We start from the raw sequence: 16,962 nt of genomic DNA, 5'->3' as shown, positions 1-16,962 counted from the left end.
ACGAGAAGGGTGCCAAGTTCACAGACTCAAAAGTTCTAACCCGCCCACATTTAGCGGCTATAAAAAACCCCCACATTTTTAGCACATCTTCATAACCGTTGGAAAGAGCGATAATTTTCCTTTCAAAATCATCCTTCTAGTGGGAGTGAGAAATAGGGTTCCATGTACCCCTCTGGCAGTTTTTCGAAACATGTTTTTTTTTAGGACCGGTATGATGTCTAGTTTCATTTTATGCTTGTTGCCGTTGACAAATATGTATCCCCCCCCTAGATATTACACTAATTTCTATCTAGATATTTTCTTGATAGCCATCAAATTTGTATTCCCCTTCGATATTACTAATTATCTCCCCTAGATAATTTTTCTATGCATGCATGGTCATCAGATATTTATCCCCCCTAGATCACACACTTATTTATCCCCCCTGTTTGTAAAATTCCAGTTAAAAATACTGAGGATTGAATTATTGATGTATATATATGCTTCCCAAATCTTAAAGCTATATGGTCCATAGCGGGTGAAATGTTTGATACTGTGAAAATCATTCAAATTGAAAGATAAACATGTTTTTGATTTATGCAGGTTTAGATGAAAACATACCTGCAGAAGTCCATTCACAATATTACTAAATAACACTGTGGAAATGTGAAATGAATTTGGAGACCACATCCACATTAAATCTTTTAATTAGTTTTAAGGGTTTTAATGCATAAATACACATTTCACTGTATGATCGCTGCAGTGGTTGATTTAGTGCCACAATTCATTTTGAACTCTTATTATTTGTACACGTAAATTATGATATATGCATTCCATAATTGGATTTAAAGATATTTACTTTATAATCTCCCCTAGGATATTTTATGAGCACCATACATGCATGTACATACAGTAGAATTTAAGTTTAAAGATGATTTCATCGAAAAATGATAATGATTGATTATAATTGATTTTCAAATTCATTTATATATTATAGTAGATAGTCGGATGTTGATTCATATCAAACACAAAAAACCCTGAATGATGTTATAAAAATTTGTACAAGTAATATTTCAAAACTCATATTGGCAGCTCATGATCAATGTTCAACCCCATCCAATATCTTCTGTCTGCCTCTGTGTCTGCCATAAAATATTTCACCTGGAACTTAAAATGCATTGTTCTTAATAATCCGCATGTAGCTCCTTATTAATTCTTAGCATTTGCAATGTTTATGATTTTATGTATATTAAAGCACCGATTATCTTTAATTAATAGTTTACATTGTATATTGTACAGAATATATTGAAGGAATTATTTTCCAAAATCCACAAATGTTACCTATAATACTGATTGAAATACAGGTAAATCTCAGGTGACTTTACAGGTGAAAACAAAGACAGCTTATATGAAACAGTATATAATTGCCTTCCTATTGTTTCCTAAAACAACACCTACCTATTGTTGATAAATATGTTGGCGTTCAGAGAACACCCCAAAACAGGTCCCCACCTATTGTATTAATTGTTGTGTGGATGATTAAGGTATCATACATCCATTTGTATTGATAAAAACATTGCTAGCTATATGCCCTGAGATAATCCCTGATAATTGTATCCTTTCTTCTACATGCGTATTTCAAATTAATGTCAATTATTGATCATGGTATTGTATAATGTATTTCATCTTGATCAATGCAGACACTTTAATAAAAAAATTGATCATTAAAAATATATACACCACATTGTATAAACAATTTCTTTATAAGAAAATATTAGGTTTCCAATTTGCAATAACATTTATATCTGCAGGCATGTTCATAATGCTTCATTATATTGGGGTCTTCCCCAAACACCAACTCTAATTATATTAATGATCGAATCATATTGGAACATATACATTGTTGTATCAGCATAATATACCATGATATAAAGACTGTCACGAATCCTTCTCACTTATAAATCCTTGATTAAAGCATTTCTAACATTAGTATGCAGTTAGTATACTTAACTGTCGCTTTAATTGTGTATACATAAAATGAAAGTTTCATGTTACATCTGTAAACTAAAAATGTATAATAGTTATATTTCAAAACAAATTTTATCTCATAGTTTGGTTTGGGATTGATGTTTATTCTCACTGTTGTGATTATGCGGTAGCTATATACACACAGGTAATTTTTATAGGTGCCCTCTACCTGTATCAGTGTCAGGTGTGACCCCCACTGTGCTGTTATGTAATACAGGTAGACCAGGTGTAATTTACAACCTGTACAGTCACCTTGTCACCTATATAGGCATATACTGCTGATTTTCAGTTTATTTTCTCAACATTACCAATCTTTATTTGGAAAGCATAAACAGACAATGGGGGATACTTTTTTGATACACCGGGGCTAATCGTACAAACCGGGCTACGCTATTTACGCTCGTGGAAACACTTCTTTTACATGGAAAATGTCGTTTAGTGGTACGTACGTGATAAACATTTGCTCGGTGTTCAGCTCACGGCCAAAAATCAAAATATACAAGTTGTCCACGGATAGAGGAGTGTTTCATCGATGCGTAGAAGCAAAATCGGGTATGTCATATCATCGTTGAAAAGTGTGAATTTTGTTATATATTCAAACAGATATATATCTAAGCGAGAAATAGAGCTAAAACTGGATTAAGTTAATAAAATTATCACAGATAACAATGATCAGGTGACCTTTTCTTGTTGAATGCTACTGTTATAACTATATTTTCCAAATTACGCATGCGAAAACGCTAACTGGTATGCACTACACAACATACAAGGCAGTGGATACGTCATAGTTCCTTATTAATTTCTCATTTTTTAGTAGAATATGAGCAAATTTCAATGTTTTGAATTGAAATACAGTGTATTAAGAATAAATTCAATTCACGTTTTCGCATTGTACATTGTAATTCACCCTAATCTGATTATATAGCCAACTGAAAACAGTTCAACGCTTAAACTGTGAACAGCGAAAGTTTTGGGGAATATTCTGGTTTATAAGTACTCTGTGAACCAATCACATTCTAAGCGTGAATTATTTAACATGACAGATAAGCGTCTTAGAACTTGAAACCCTCAAACGAGACCTATTGGATGAATCGGTTACGTTCCAACGGAACGCCGTATTCAATTTGACGTCAGGCTCGTACTGTTGTAACGAAAATGACTTTCGATTGAAGAAATAATATTTTAAGAAGTAATATCCACTGTTTTGTATAATTTTTTAAGCATTCCATATGCGTACAGCTATACCAGTCTGCAGCGTTTTCGCATGCGTAGTTTAGAAAATATTGTTATAACAGTAACATTCAACAAGAAAAAGTCACTTCATCATTGAAATCTGTGATAATTTTATGAGCTGAATCCAGTTTTATTCCTGTTTCTCGTTTAGATATATACATTTCTTTGAATATATGACAAAAATCACACTTTTCAACCACGATATGACATACCCGCTATACTGTGCATGAAATACAGGACAGAGTATAATACAATTAAATATCAATTTTGCTTCTACGCATTGTTGAAACACTCTACTGTTCCGTGGCCAACTTGTATATTTGGATTCTTGGACGTTAGTTGAACACCGAGCAAATATTTATCACGTACGCACCCCTAGACGACATTTTTCTATATAAAAGAAGCGTTTCCACGAGCGTAAACAGCGTAGCCCGGCTTGTACGATTAGCCCCGGTGTGATAGGGGGGGGGGCTTTTTTGATGGGCAGAAGAAGTATCCTGATACTTTTTTGATATGACACCGGGTACCGACACCTTTATAAAGCGTGTGAACCACACAAACGTGCATTTGCGCGTGCCCCGAAACGATATATATAGCGTGACGTCACGTAAAACTCTTCACTTCACACGTGCAACCAGTCAAACGCTCGCTGTTCAAGGTGTAACAACTAACACCTGACGGGCTCTAGATCTACTGTACTATATACCCAAGACGTAGTTAGGTGTAAACTGAGACCGTGCCATGAGAATAAAACTATATACGATCTATACATTTGAACAAAAAGAATTGAATGAATCCATACATTCTATCTACGTACGAGATCCATTTTGATTATAATGTAAACAAACTCGGAAATTCTAACAGCAGATAACATTGTCAAGCTAAAAATGAACACTGCACTCACCTGAAAAGGTTTCATTGAAGCAAGGACGTATATGAGAAGGATAAGTCACACTGGGTTTTGGGGAAGTCCGAGGCAGGCGCTTTTGTGTTTGTGCACTGACCGTGACGTTGGGCGACGACTGATTTTCCTTTGATATCCGCCGGCGCAGCCTTTGATGTAGCTTGCGGGTGCGAGGGTTACCGTCTTACTTTCTGAAGCGGTGCTGTCATTTCATGAGCTGTAAATTTTTTTAACGAAAATTTAAGACATATCCCCTAAATATTCCGTCTTTAAAGCAAGTTATAAACGTCGTGAAATTTAATAAACTCTACAAATGGTGTTTCGTTTGACTCAATAAGACAAGTATTTGTTGAGAAAAAACGGTTTTTATTCCCGGTTCATAGGCGTCTCGCGTGGTGTTTAGTAATGTAAAGAGACAGACACGAATCCTTCTCACTTATAAATCCTTGATTGAAGTAATACTGTCAGCTAGATCCCAAAATATGTCAAATACGAGCTAAAACACTTCAATATACATTAGATATTACCAAGGACGTATCACTTATAAATCCTTGGATATTACACGGACATGTACATGTGTGTACCTTCGGTAGTTTATTTATGGAAGCGTCACTTGTTCGGGACAGGTGGTCACGTGCACGTTGCCAGTCGAGTACATCGGTGCCAATAGTATACGTGGAGATATGTGAACGGATTATTATTGGGATTTCTATTCATTTGTGTGGAAAGTTCAAGTTATGAATCATCTATGTGACAGCTTAGAGGAGTTGACATGTTTGCTTTCTAAAACAAGCTCTGCACATATTACAGGTAAGGGGTTTGTTTATGTATTAGTAGGTGATACACTGTGGACAAGTGCTAGGTGTATACAGGTATATGTACGCAAGGATTGCAAGGACGTATATGAGAAGGATAAGTCACACTGGGTTTTGGGAGAAAACAAGGCAGAAGCTTTAGTGTTTGTGCACTGACCGTGACGTTGGGCGACGACTGATTTCCCTTTGATACCCGCCGGCGCAGCCTTTGAGGTAGCTTGCGGGTGCGGGGTTATCGTCTTACTTTCTGAAGCGGACCGTCATTTCATGAGCTGTCGTATTTTTTTAACGAAAATTTAAGACATATCCTCTAAATCTTCCGTCCTTAAAACAAGTTATAAACGTTGTGAAATTTAATAAACTTTACATTGGTGTTTCGTTTGACTCGATAAGACAAGTATTTGTTGAGAAAAACGGTTTTTATTCCCGGTTCATAGGCATCTCGCGTGGTGTTTAGTAATGTAAAGAGTCATACACGAATACGTCCTTGATGTACATGACTGAGCGCACGTGTGTCGATTCACGCGCTTTATATAGGGGTCGGTAGGCGAGTATCCAAGCAGAGTTCAAAACAAAATGGCGTCTGCCCGTCCTTAGAAACGCAAGGTAATGTCTCAGAAACGAATTTTGAAAAAAAAAATCTTTTTTTTTTTAAATCTCAAATGTATATTTTTTAATTTGCATTGTCAGCTTTAAGAAATGATGTAACATCAACATAGAGGATGTGTAAATCGCAGATGAATGTCCTGATACACAATAACATTCCCAACCTATATGACATGCTATGATTGAATGTTTGAAAAGTCTTTACTTGGATTAATCTAATAAAATGAAATGTACATGGTGCCACTTGTGACTTATAGAGATGATTTGACTTCACTTTTTTGTCATGTATGTGTCATTTTCAAGAAAGTTTATGACTTGCAAAATAGTACTGATTCATATTATAAATAATCAGTAAGAAATTAAAAAAAAACAAAACAAAAAAAAACCCAATTTAATATGAAAAATAAGACAGACTCAAAAGTTCAAAGAAATGAAATATAAGCTATCGGTTACAAAAAGAAAGGCTTTTAGCTGAACCTTTAAACATACATTTTAATATAAGAACGTTGACTTTTGATATAATTTCCATCCTATTAAGATTTTGTCATCCCCTCAGGACAATTGAACAAAAAACAAGAGCTGTTTGAGAAAAATAGAGATCATCTATGGCAGACATAAGAGCTGAATTATGCAATTTTGTTTTTGTCTATTGTAACACATGGTAACTATTTTTTGATAGTCACTGATAAGTGATTAGAATATGTCAAATAAATTACCAAAAATATAGAAACCATCCAAGAACAAACAAGACCAGAACCTGGAACAAAAGGTTGGCACACGATGTATAAAATGGAAAAAGCATGATATACTGTGTACCTACTGAGACTTTGCCCTCAATGTATAAAATAGAACAAGCATGATATACTGTGTACCTACTGAGACTTTGCCCTCAATGTATAAAATAGAACAAGCATGATATATATTGTGAACCTACTGAGACTTAGAAATGAGACGAAGGAAAGGGAAAAGAAAGAATCGGGGAAATTAATGCATCGGGTACGGGGACCGTTATGGAACAGGAAAATCGTCCGCCTGGCAGTAAGAAAAGAATAATGCACGTCGAAAAATTCCGATGTATGTTTACAAATGCAGATACTCTCACCAACAAAATCGAGGAACTTAAATCTTTAATAAATCATGAAAAGTTAGATGTCATAGGAGTTGTCGAGGCTTTTCCTAAAAAATTCCAGATACCAAATAAACAAGTCTAAGTTGAATATTGATGGATTTGAAGCTTTTCCCGGAGAGATGGAGAAAAAAAAATGGATCGAGAGGAATTATCATATACACGGCACACAACCTAGGAGCCACGGAAATATCAATCAACAAAACATTTTATGAACAATTATGGGTAAAAATAAATCTTGATAATGGAAACATTAACTATTGGGTGCCTGTACAGGAGTCCAAACAGCGAGGATGAAAACAACAGAGATTTGTGCGCGCTACTTTCCAATATAGTAGAGATGAAAACATCACATTTGCTAATAATAGGAGACTTTGATTTGAAATATATCAATTGGGATCAGTTGACTCCATCTAGAAAAGTAAAACATTTGGAATACCAATTCATTGAATCAATCAAAGATGCGTTTTTATTTCAACATATAAGGAATCCAACGAGAATCAGCAAATAATGAACCCAGTATTTTAGACCTAATATTTACAAACGAACAAGATAGGATTAGTAACATTGCAATAAAAAACGGATTAGGGAAGAGCGACCATGGTACTATATTTTTGAACTGAACTGTACAAAAACTTATAACATTAGCAAAACAGTTAAGTATAACTACAACAAGGGCGATTACAAACAGAAAAAGGACAGATCTATCGATAGATTGGAAGGAAATATTACAGCGCGCACTGGACACTAAATCAAATACGAATTATTTCAGAAGATTGTAAAATCCACTATTGATATGAATATACCACTATTGATATGAATATACCAAAGAACATTCAAGAAACGAAGAAAAGGCAAAATCCTCTCGACAATCAAACTGCACAGGCTATAAAACGGAAACATAGGAGCTGGCAGAGATATCTTGAAACCAGAGAAGTGCGGAAATATAACGAATACGTGAAAGCAAGAAACAAAGTTAAAACATTAGTAAAGAAATTTAAAAAGTGTTTAGAAAAGGATATCGCTAAAGATGTCAAGACGAACCCGAAAAAGTTTTGGAGATATGCAAATTCAAAAACTAAATCGAAATCCGGAATCACAGAGCTGAACATTAAATGTGGAAACGAACTGACCATCGCCCACTCTGATCAAGATAAAGCAAACGCATTTGTGGACTATTTTTCAAGTGTTTTCACCGTAGAAGATGATAAAACGGCCCTACATTTATATAAAGACACTTTGGAAGGAAGAATACAGGTAAGATTAGAGGAGGTCTCGAAAGAAAAGAATCTTGGGATAACAACAGACAACAGCCTAAGTTTCAGTGAACATATTCATGATGCCGTCAATAAAGCAAATAGAATAATGGGTGCTATCGGAAGAACCTATAATTATTTAGATAATCAAACATTCTGTCTATTATATAAAGCACTTGTCGGACCACATATGGAATATGGAGCTTGCATATGAAACCCGTACTTACAAACACAAATAAACGAGATAGAAAATGTACAAAGAAAAGCAACAAAACAAATACCGGGAATGAAAGATTTAATCTATGAAAACAGACTGAGGATCCTGAAGTTACCTACACTAAAACACAGAAGGTTTAGAGGAGACATGATCCAAGTATATAAATTGATACATGGAGGATATGATCGAGTCGTCGTAGAGGGATTTTTAATTCAAAATAACGAAGTCGTCTTAATTTGAGAAAGTATTCATTCAAGGAGCGGATCATCAATCACTGGAACTCTCTTCCCGAAGCCGTGGTTAGGTCACCATCAATAAAAACATTTGAATCTCGCTTGGATAAGCATTGGGGGCAGCCCGAATGTTACTTTAATCATGAGATAGATAATACTGAACTTATTAATAGTCGGGATGTATAGTATGATTAGCGATCTGAATATATAGGCATTGTGTCTGCGTCAAGTATTATTATTATTATAACTCGCTTCTGACATCGGCATTAGAGCAAATACTTCGTCTAGAACCTTTCTGAGTGTTTAGTTGAAGTATCAATCTAACGGTGTTACAATCGGTAAATATAGTATAATTTTGAAAATTCGTGCATGAAGTTAAACTCCAAGAATCATAATAGTCGCTAAACAGTCAGATGGAATACACATGGATTTACGGGGACCCAAAATGAAAAAAAAAAAAAAAAATACGTCAATAGTAACAAATGAATGACCGTTATCGTTATAACTGTATACCTATCTTTTTGCAGATTATAAATAAATTTACACAGTATATGGATGCCGAAGGAAGTTAGTGGTGTTTTGAATGGAAACATTCGAGTTTAGAGCTTCATTCTTCGTAAGATACTGCTATACTAATTTCGTCCGGAAACGGACAAACAAATACGGAAATAAAATTGCTGGAAAATATATTTTCATTTTATTTTTAATTAAAATATTTTCTTATAATTTGAAAGATGCTATTTCGGGAAATTGTACATTTTAATACAGTATCACAAAGAGCAAATAATCGTCTCAGAAAAAGCTGAGGTATTTTCTGCTGAGTTAGACTCTTTTAGGAAGTTTGAGGTCAGGCCAACATATAGCTTGCAAATTGGTTTGTTATATTTCATATAATAAATAAAATGATTAAGATGTACTTATTGTGTTATCCTGTATGCTCCAATAATATAATAAATATAGAAAATTAAAAAGGTTAAACGAATAACATAAAACGTTGAAAAGTGCTACGGTTTCGCCTATTCTTAACGTTTTCAGGCCAAGATGTAAGGGGTATTAGAAAAGCAAATTGGTGATATTTTGAAAAATAATACGGTGAGGTATACTTTTTATTTGTTTATTGTGAAATAAGTCAATCTTCATGGAAATTATAAAAAATCGATTTTTCCTGAGATCATTTTTTCAGAAAAAAAGAAAACATGAATATTTTGATGCAATTTTTCATTAAAATTGGGCCCGGATTTAATTTTTAAATCAGAATATTTCGTTTTATTGTGAAAAACCCAGCAAATTTGATACAGTTATGAATTCTATATCACCTACTGAAGGTATGAACATGTTAAATTTATTTATTTAAAAATCCTTAAAATCCGGAATTTTATGTCATTAGTACATATCTTTAAGCAACCCTGGAAGAAAAATTAAACCGGTGACATATGATTTTTATGTGTTTTTTTGTGATCATGATATACCTAAAATCAAAATACCTTAACCTGATTTAAGTGACCTTTGACATAACTCTTATGACCCCTAATATGATTCCAAGTTATTATAATTACGGCTTTATCAATCTAAATTTCAAATAACAATGAATTTGTTCTCAAACATTTTCTAAAACAATCTATTAAAGTAACAGTGACCTTTGTAGTTGACCTTTTGACCCAGAGAAAGCGTTACCTTATAAGTTGCCATATTATGATTCCATATCAACATATTTCCAAGTAAATGCCATGAAACAAAAATCAGACTAGAGACATACACTAGTCCCTTACTGGCCTACCTGTGAAACAATCAGATGGTGAACCATCCAAAAGGTATGAAAAGGGAATATAGGACTTACAGTAAAACTCAAAAGTATGTTTTGATTTAATGAATGTTTCAGTATACGCTTGTTAATGTCAATATATTAACAAATGGCACTTCTCAAAATTGTTAAAAACAAAATGCATATAATTTCAAAATTTGACCTGTAATTGCAACAATATTGACAATGTTTAGTTCATAAGTTAACAAAGTTCCTAAGCTGACTTTTGACCACATTTGAATCTGATTTGTGATGTGTATGTTATACAGTAAAACCCCTATAACTCGAACAGCAGGGGACCAGGTGAATAGTTCGAGGAATACGGGGTATTCGACTCATCCGAGGTTGGTCTTTATATATGTATTCATAATCATGATGTACATGTGTTAAAATAAATTCTTGTAAATAGAAAAGACAATCGTTGTGTCGACAATTTTCCTGTTAATGCACCAATGTAACTAAACAAGAGGCCAAGAGGACCTATATTAATATTGCAATGATAACGACAAAATACTAGAACTGTAGGAGAAAAATAAAAAAATTACTTTTGTTTCCACTAGAAATTATTTAGTATTTATATGGGTAATGGTGGCAAGATAATTTACGACAAAACTGTTATACCATTGCTTTTTTAATCCGAGGATAGCAATTTAATATACTTATATTTTCCAAATGAAGCCCCACACCTATGGCCACAGGATGGTCAAATTCATCATTTACGAAAAAACTATTGCCATCACCTCAAGAATATTTCTGACCAAATGTTGTTCAGAATGTGATGACTAGTGGTGATTTGAATAAATTACTACTATTGGGCTCAATCCTTCTTATCAAAGACAGGGGAGAGGGACATGGAGTGGAAGGAAATTTGGTAACAATTCATGGAGACTCCACGACTGCTAGTGATTTAAAGGATTTCCTGCTGTTTATTTCTATTGGGCCCTGCCCCTACTGCTCAAAGGGAGTTCATAGCCATAATTTGAACAAACTCTATACCTCTTCCCTCAATCATATCTTTAAACTTGGAAATGATGACCGACGGACGACAGATACCATGCCATATTATAAGGTCAACTGGCCTGAATAGAAATAAAGACCATTATGCACAATTATAAAAACAAGAAAAGAACACTCGACAAGTTCAAGTATACATTCAGGTATGTATATATAAAAACAAGATCGCCAATTGTTCATGCACTAAATCATGTAAGGAGTATTTAAAAAAAATGGCACTATAAAATCACAAGCTTAATGTAAGACAATTCAGTGTAAGCATATTATGTCAATGGACATTCCTTCAACATTATGCCCATACACACATTACATATTGCAATCTTGCCTAAATCTAGGCGCATAAGTTGATATCAGATATGTGTAAAAAGATATAAAAACATCACCAGTTGTTCATGCACTAATGCGTGTAAAAAATATTGTAAAAGTGGCATTAGAAAAATAAGACAGTATAATTGTTCAACATTAACTCATCATATGCAAACTCTATGTTATAAAGTGTACATAAAATTTCATATCTTGGAGTCCCACTCAAAGGTGCATATTACAAAGTGCAAATTCACTCAATGTGATTATAGATACATTACTTGAGAAAACCTAATGCAATTTCAACTAAATAATTGGCATACTTAATAAGCGATAGCATACTATAACTTAAAAAAAATATTGAAGTACAAGAGGCCCATGGGCCTTATCGGTCATCTGACTATTGGCACAATAGTCATTTAAAGTTTTAGCCATTTCGACCCCTGTGACCTTGAATGAAGATCAAGGTCATTTTTTTAAAAACAAATATGGTAGCCCTTCATCCTAGCATGTCACAGGCCCAATATCAGGTCTCTAGGCCTCTTAGTTATTCAAAAAGTTATTTCAAAATTTAATCCTATTTGACCCCTGTGACCTTGGATGAAGGTCAAGGTCATTCATTTGAACAAACTTGGTAGCTCTTCATCCCAGCATGTCACAGGCATAATATCAGTTCTCTAGGCCTCCTAGTTATTCTCAAGAAGTCGTTTAAGGATTTTATTTGACCCCTGTGACCTTGAATGACAGTCAAGGTCATTAATTTGAACAAACTTGGTAGCCCTTCATCAAAGCATGCTGCAGGCCCAAAGTGAGCATCCTAGACCTTTCGGTTCTTGAGAAAAAGATGTTTAAGATTTCAGCCTATTTGATCCATGTGACCTTTAATGAAGGTCAAGGTCATTCATTTGAACAAACTTGGTAGCCCTTCATCACAGCATATGGCAAGCATAATATGAGAACCCTGAGCCTTTCGGTTCTTGAAAAGAAGTCATTTAAAGATTTTAGCCTATTTGACCCCTGTGACCTTGAATGAAGGCCAAGGTCATTCATTTGAACAAACTTGGTAGCCCTCTATCCCAGCATGCTACATGCCTAATACCAGTACCCTGGGCCTTCTGGTCCTTGAGAAGAAGTTGTTTAAATTTTTTAGTTTTTTGACCCCTGTGACCTTGAATGAAGATCAAGGTCATTCATTTGAACAAACTTGATAGCCATTCATCCCAACATGCTACAATATCAGTACCCTGGGCGTTCTGGGTATTGAGAAGAAGTTGATTAACTATTTTAGCCTTTTTGACCCCTGTGACCTTGAATGAAGATCAATGTCATTCATTTAAACAGACTTGGTAGCCCTCCATCCCAGCATGTCAAGGGCCCAATATCAGGTCTCTAGGCCTCTTAGTTATTCAAAAGAAGTTGTTTTAAGGATTTTAGCCTATTTGACCCCTATGACCTTAAATGAAGGTCAAGGTCATTCATTTGAACAAACTTTGTAGCCCTTCATCCAAGCATGCAACAGGCCTAATATCAGTACCCTGGGCCTTCTGGTTCTTGAGAAGAAGTCGTTTAAATATTTTAGCCATTTTGACCCCTGTGACCTTGAATGGATGTCAAGGTCATTCATTTGAACAAACTTGGTAGCCCTTCATCCCAGCATGCTACAGGCCAAATATCAGTACCCTGGGTATTTCGGTTATCAAGAAGAAGTCGTTTGAATGAAAATTTTAGGCACGACGGACGGTGCATGATGACCTAAAAATGTGAAATTACACATTACACAAAATATAAGAAATACACCTTTTCAAATTTGGCCCCAAAGTGCTCATACAACAAAGAATAGATATTTTTTATTTTTTGATATATTATTTATATTGCGCCTTGCTACAAATCATGATAATTATTTTTTGAAAATCAGAAATTTCTTCTTAATGTTGAGACAAGATTTCCAATGAGACTAAAACCTCACCAGAGCAGAATTGTTGTACACATTTAATAAACTAAGTGTTTTTGCATAGACACCATCAATTAAGAAAATGCAAAAACAAGCATAGAAGCACATCATTTCTTCCATTGTTCACGCCATTCCTCCACACTCATACCCATGGATGGACAATACCGCTTGCCCTCGATCTGTGTGTGGCCAGTTTGTGAAGTCTTTTCTTTCCCACAGGCTTTGTAAATATATCTATGCAATGTTTTATGTCTTTTTACAGGAGGATCCCCTCTCTCCATCCTCTCCTGGCCTTCTATTGTTGTCTGTCTTTGTCTCCACTGGTGTTGTCTTGTGAAATTGGAGGAGACAACTGACACAGTTTGTTGGGATGGCAGCTGCCATATCATTGGTGGCCATTGAGAAATTTGTGGTTGGGCTGCACCTGGTAGCACTGCCGGTTGAATGGCTGGGGTTGGCAACATTGCCGGTGGTATGACTGCAGCTGGCAACATTGCAGGTCGTATGGCTGCAGCTGGCAACATTGCGGGTCGTATGGCTGCAGATGGCAACATTGCAGGCCGTATGGCTGGGGCTGGTATCCTCTTTCTTGGCCTTTTACTTAACTGGCCTTCCCTATTGTCTGGCTCATTAAATGTAAGAATGGTATGTCCTGGCTGTCTGAGTGGTAGGTTTTGATTTATTTGGTATCCGCCTTTTAGAAATCAACAGAGCTGGTAAATCTGTCCCCTTGAGAAGAGCATCTCTGTCAGCTCTTTTTTGTCTCCTTTGCATCTTAAGTAATATAAAGAAAATAATTATGTAATTGATATGTAATTGCATGCTTGATTAAAGTACTGTAGACCTGTATTCTTCCCACGAATTTACTAAGCATTATGAGAGAATCGCTGAAGAAATAAACATTCCCTGCCTGTCCGCACAAGCTATCACATTGGCCATAGATATACTTTTTTCAGCAAGTGACATTTATAGTTGACCTTTTTTTAGATATGCTTGACAATGAAAGTAACATTAATGTTCAGATTATTTTGCTAAATGACTGATGGACAGACTATTGTATCAGACTGGAAGTCCTACACAGGCTATATTTCTTTATGTGAATTTTAAGTGAAGAAATATTACCTGTGTATTAAAAAAGTAAATACGAATCAGCCAGTTATTTCAGGTTATTAACTACATTACAACTTCATTATAATGTGAATGTTTACTACTAACGATTCATGCTGCACAATTGCAATTACTGCCTTATGTTGAAACACTATGATTCCTTACCTTCAAGGATGACTCGGGCAATGGTTTTGTTGCTGACGAAGATGTCTGTTGAGTTGTTGTTTCCTGCTTTTTCTGAAAGTTTAAGAGAAGTCTTAACAACCTTCATCCAAACTTTGGGCAACAAGACAAATGTGGCACAGAATCATAGAGCACAAATGATTTCACACGAGACATTTCAGGAAATTAACAGCATCACATAATGTTTGCTAAAATGGGTGCAACCACAATTTATTACTCAAGAGTACTAAAAAGTATTCATGAAATTTACCTCCTTTACTTTATGGCGATTGAAAAATATTTATGGGATATTTTAACACAAGAATTCCACGAAAGTGGATGTGTCGCCTGCACAGCATCACAAAAAATAGTTATTTACAATTGAAAATATTGTTAATAATTTAGGTGAAGTAATCAAGTCCCATAACTCTTGCAAATATTGATGGATTTTGAGAAGTATCTAACCCATCTAAGATCTCATTGATATAAAGCAATATACCAAATTTGGTTGAAATGGGACAATAAATACTAAAGTTTTCAAGTTGTCAAAAACATGTACATTAGTTGCTGATTGTAAAGTCATATGAGAGTAGTGAACTAAGAAGAGACATACAAATTCGTGGAATTTCCATACCCTGCTTTCAGGACATATTGTAGGTAAACATTATTGAGGCTAGGTTTCACCTTGAAACATGAAAAAATTCGGAAGTAAGACATAAACTTTGTTACCAAGTTTGAAGAAAATCGGTTAATATTTATTGCAGTTAAAAAGTGGCGATCGAACTTGGCTAAGCCCTTAAGGCACTTAACTTTTTTACCAAGTTTTAACAATATTAATTAATTGACATTTATAATAAATTCAAGCGCCATAACTCTGATAAATAACATCCGCTGAAAGAGTTGATCGAACCTGGCCAGGCACTTAAGGCATTTATTTCACTAATAATTTCATGTAACTTAAACATTTGATATTCAAACATTGAAATGTAACTTGATGATTTAGCTCCCCAAAAGCATATGTCGGCCTATAAGAGAGCCGAAATCTAGGAATCATATATTCCTGGTTTTGAATAAAGCGCCTTCAATCACCGCCATGTTCAGTGACTTCGGATTCCGAATCGTATCACATGACTGACGTTCGACACGACCTGCACGCGGTGAGCCAGATAACTAGCGTAAGCGCACATGTGTTTGTTTACGTTTTCCTTCTGGCTTATATGAGCAAATCATGCTGGTATATGTCCACAGATAGAGTATTTGAAACATCCAATTTACACATTACCGTAAAATATTGTGTGGATCAAATATAGTAATGTGCGAGCATTATTTTCTTTGTAGATAGAGTCTGATGAGGTCGACCACATGTTTTGTTTATGAAAAATTGTTGATGTTTTCTCTTGGTTTCACAACCCTCGTTTTACTTCGAGATTGTCGAGACGATGTTCGGAAGAGTTCGGAATGATTCGGCATCTTTCGAGCCTATTTTTCACGTGTACACGTTAAAAAGATTTTTTACTTTTATAATTAAAGATACTTCCAGTGCTGCAACTTTATAAAAAGTGGTAAAATTAGAAAGTTTAAAACTCAGGCAGACGGAGAAAAATATGTATAACACTTAAACAGTTTTCACTATGACAAAAAGAGCGAAAGTTATAGACCATACAACTTTAAAATTATCAAAGAATTTGTGTCACAATTTTTGACTTTGCAATTGTTCACGCTAAAATGAAGTGTGTTCTCCTTTCAAGACCAAGATGCAGTCACTCGGAGTCATTAGTTACCGGACACCTAAGATATCTGCATTTCGTTATCAGGATATGTATTGCGGTAACGACTACGAGACATATTTGGTAATCGACCCTCTGCGAGGCAGCGCAGCTCATCACTATCAATACTTGCATACAGCGCCGACACACCTACCTGTGATTTTCAAAAACCTATTTTTAGCGATCGGGGAAGGTTGTTTCGTCAATTTTCTAATCCGCCTGTATTTTATTTTTGTTAACCGTTTTTTTCCTATTAATAGAATAGTCTTTTAGAAAGTTTAGATAAAAGGTGTCGTCTTTAGAACTACAGTTGGTGCCCATTGCTGCTAATGGAGCAAAGACATGATTGTGGAAACCATAAATTAAACGTCTGTATGCATTTTATTGTACTTGTTTTATATCACTTACCTACTAGGCAATAAACTGAACCGTATAATATATCAAATTCACAGCGAGACATT

The 16,962-nt window shown here is 35.0% G+C and overlaps 1 protein-coding gene and 1 long non-coding RNA gene across 2 annotated transcripts in view; both read right to left on the bottom strand.

Moving 5' to 3' along the window:
• Window positions 1–4,451, bottom strand: part of LOC138307849 (NXPE family member 4-like) — a 58,556-nt gene extending 54,105 nt beyond the window's left edge. Inside the window, exon 1 of the mRNA XM_069248755.1 lies at window positions 4,145–4,451. The gene's annotated coding sequence lies outside the window, so the exon portion shown is untranslated. The remainder of the gene's footprint in view (window positions 1–4,144) is intronic.
• An 8,163-nt stretch (window positions 4,452–12,614) lies between these two features.
• The window catches only part of LOC138307845 (uncharacterized), a 43,598-nt gene continuing 39,250 nt past the window's right edge, over window positions 12,615–16,962 (bottom strand). Inside the window, exons 6-7 of the long non-coding RNA XR_011206049.1 lie at window positions 14,739–14,810; window positions 12,615–14,240 (exon numbers count right to left, since the gene is read on the bottom strand). This is a non-coding gene — a long non-coding RNA (uncharacterized lncRNA). The remainder of the gene's footprint in view (window positions 14,241–14,738; window positions 14,811–16,962) is intronic.

This window comes from Argopecten irradians, chromosome 14, assembly GCF_041381155.1.
Source record: "Argopecten irradians isolate NY chromosome 14, Ai_NY, whole genome shotgun sequence".
Taxonomy (NCBI): Eukaryota; Metazoa; Mollusca; class Bivalvia; order Pectinida; family Pectinidae; genus Argopecten; species Argopecten irradians.
The sequence above is the reverse complement of the archived record's forward strand: the minus strand, read 5'-3'. Positions and strand labels throughout refer to the sequence as shown.